Source organism: Monodon monoceros, unplaced genomic scaffold, assembly GCF_005190385.1.
Source record: "Monodon monoceros isolate NGI ecotype Baffin Bay Population unplaced genomic scaffold, NGI_Narwhal_1 Super_Scaffold_11, whole genome shotgun sequence".
Lineage (NCBI taxonomy): Eukaryota > Metazoa > Chordata > Mammalia > Artiodactyla > Monodontidae > Monodon > Monodon monoceros.
Genome location: NW_021703767.1, coordinates 85,370,830 through 85,373,962, shown reverse-complemented (window position 1 = coordinate 85,373,962; position 3,133 = coordinate 85,370,830). Strand labels below are relative to the sequence as shown.

Sequence of the window (3,133 nt, the reverse complement as noted above, 5' to 3'; positions counted from 1 at the left end):
CTAGAAATCATCTTAGATTTTAGTAAGATGAAGAAACAGTTTTACTTCAGTAAGGTTGTAGATCTAGATTTCTCTTCAACTTAAACTTTCTTAATGCTTCAAGTCCACATTAACAATTCACTCTCAAAGGTTGGTTGATTTAAAAATGGATTTTTTTATGTCAAAATTTCTGGCCAGTCAAGAAGAGAAAAATTTAAAAAATATCCTCAGGTGCAAATAAAGAAATCCCTTTAAGAACCAACTTCATACTGGTCTGTGTTGGCACATTGAGACATATTCCATGACGACTGAGTACCAAGGCTAGTATTCAAATGTTTATGCTTCACCAAAATGAAACCTTTCTTACAATACCAGAAACAAAATGCAGCATCTCTTTGTCATTAGACAAAATAATTTAGTCAAATAAATAAATGGTCAGTAGCCTCTAAGATTTGTTTAAGTTCAAAGGTTCATTCATGATAGAACCTGTATTTAGGCCTACAGTACAGCAAGACAACGCTGTAGTAACAGAATTGTGATCTACTCATCGAACATTTCAATAAAGAGACTGAGGAGACTGTTCTGATTTCCTCTGTTAAAAAGGAAGATGGACGGTATGAGCCTGCTAGTCACACAAAGAAAACATAGAGCTTCTGCTTTCAGATGCTAGTGGCATTTATAAGGCATACAAGGCATACAGAGTAACAGCAGTTTGGTGGTTTCTCAAAATGTTAAACATAGAATTGCTATATGACCCAGCAATTCCCCTCCTGGATATATATATCCAAAAGAACTGAAAACAGCGATTCAAACAAATACTTGTATGCAAAAGTTCATAACAGCATTATTCACAACAGACAAAAGGTGGGAAAAGTCCAAGTATCCATCAACAGATGAATGGATAAACAAAATGTGGCATATACAAACAATGGAATATTATTTAGCCGTAAAAGGAACGATGGGCCCTCCTAGAGCCGAGGGCTGTCGGCAGCCGAGGTCTGTCAGCGCCTGTCTCCTTACCGGCTTGTTTACTACCATGCTGCTGTATGAGGGCCTGGGGACCGGCGGAGAGAAAATGGCGGTCGTGATAGACCTGGGAGAGGCTTTTATTTACCAAGTGTAGATTTGCTGGAGAAACTGGCCCAAGATGCATAATTCCTAGTGTGATAAAAAAAAAAGCTGGCATGCCTAAGCCTATCAAAGTTGTACAATATAATATCAATACAGAAGAATTATATTCCTACCTAAAGGAATTCATCCACATACTGTATTTCAGGCATCTATTGGTGAATCCCAGAGACCGCAGAGTTGTGGTTATTGAGTCGGTATTATGTCCTTCCCACTTCAGAGAGACACTCACTCGTGTTCTTTTCAAGTATTTTGAGGTTCCATCTGTCTTGCTTGATCCAAGTCATCTAATGGCTCTTCTTAAACTTGGGATAAACTCTGCCATGGTCCTGGATTGTGAATATAGGGAAAGCTTGGTGTTACCTATATATGAAGGAATCCCAGTACTAAATTGTTGGGGAGCACTCCCCCTAGGAGGAAAAGCTCTTCACAAGGAGTTGGAAACTCAACTATTGGAACAATGTACTGTTGACACAGGTGCTGCTAAAGAACAGAGCCTTCCCTCTGTGATGGGTTCAATTCAAGAAGGTATCTTGGAGGACATTAAAGTGCACACTTGCTTTGTTAGTGATCTGAAGCGTGGACTAAAAATCCAAGCAGCAAAATTTAATATTGATGGGAATACTGAGCGTCCCTCACCACCCCCAAATGTTGACTACCCATTAGATGGAGAGAAGATTTTACATGTCCTTGGATCAATCAGAGATTCGGTTGTGGAAATCCTTTTTGAGCAAGATAATGAAGAGAAATCAGTTGCCACTTTAATATTGGATTCCCTTACGCAGTGCCCAGTAGACGCTAGGAAGCAACTAGCAGAGAATTTGGTAGTCATAGGTGGCACGTCTATGTTGCCAGGATTCCTCCACAGACTACTTGCAGAAATAAGGTATTTGGTAGAAAAACCAAAATATAAAAAACACTTAGCACCAAGACATTCTGAATTCATACTCCACCTGCAAAGGCTAATTGTGTAGCCTGGTTGGGAGGAGCTATTTTTGGAGCACTGCAAGACATACTTGGGAGCTGTTCACTCTCAAAGGAGTATTATAACCAGACAGGCCATATACCTGATCGGTGTTCTCTTAATAACCCACCTTTGGAAATGATGTTTGATGTCGGGAAGGCTCAACCACCTCTGATGAAGAGAGCAGTTTCCACTGAGAAATGAAAGTTTGATTAAAATTCAGCTTTGCTTCATTTCAAACATCTCATCAATTACAAGCAAACTGTTCAAAGTATATACGATGGTGTTAGAGACAACTTTAGTAGAAGTGAAAGCGTTTCTGTAATTATACTTCACATTAGTATTTAACCATTTTGCCTTTGGTGTAATGGTAGAATGGTAGCTGCTGCTTATTGAAATTGGTTGTATTTATATCAATAAAATATAGTAAAGCAGTTAATTTTGGAAGTTTGTAACATAGTTCATTTTTCAAAAAGAATAAAAACATTGTCCCTCCACAATTCACATAATCTGTCCTGGGCACTGGAGACTTCATTAATTTCATTGTGTTCAACAATTATTTTATTTAAAGAATAATGTAACCGTTTCCAGTTATTTCAAATATTAACATGGGTCTGTGTCTTAAAATCCTTTTGTTTTGATGTTTCTGTCCATGTAATAATAATGCTACTTTTGGGCTGAGAATGTTGGGTAGCATAGTTAAGCATTTGGTAAGGAAAATGGGGAAATGTTCACTTTTTAACTTTAAAAGACCTATAATAACAAACCCAAAACAATTAAGAAAATGGTAATAGGAACATACATATCGATAATTACCTTAAATGTAAATGGATTAAATGCTCCCCCAAAAGACACAGACTGGCTGAATGGATATAAAAACAAGACCCATATATATGCTGTCTACAAGAGACCCACTTCAGACCTAGAGGCACATACAGACTGAAAGTGAGGGGATGGAAAAAGATATTCCATGCAAATGGAAACCAAAAGAAAGCTGGAGTAGCAATTCTCATATCAGACAAAATAGACTTTAAAACAAAGACTATTAGAAGAGACAAAGAA

The 3,133-nt window shown here is 37.7% G+C and overlaps 1 pseudogene; it reads left to right on the top strand.

Moving 5' to 3' along the window:
* The first annotated feature begins 1,015 nt into the window (after nt 1–1,015).
* LOC114891145 lies at nt 1,016–2,275 on the top strand (annotated as a pseudogene).
* Nucleotides 2,276–3,133: the final 858 nt, after the last annotated feature.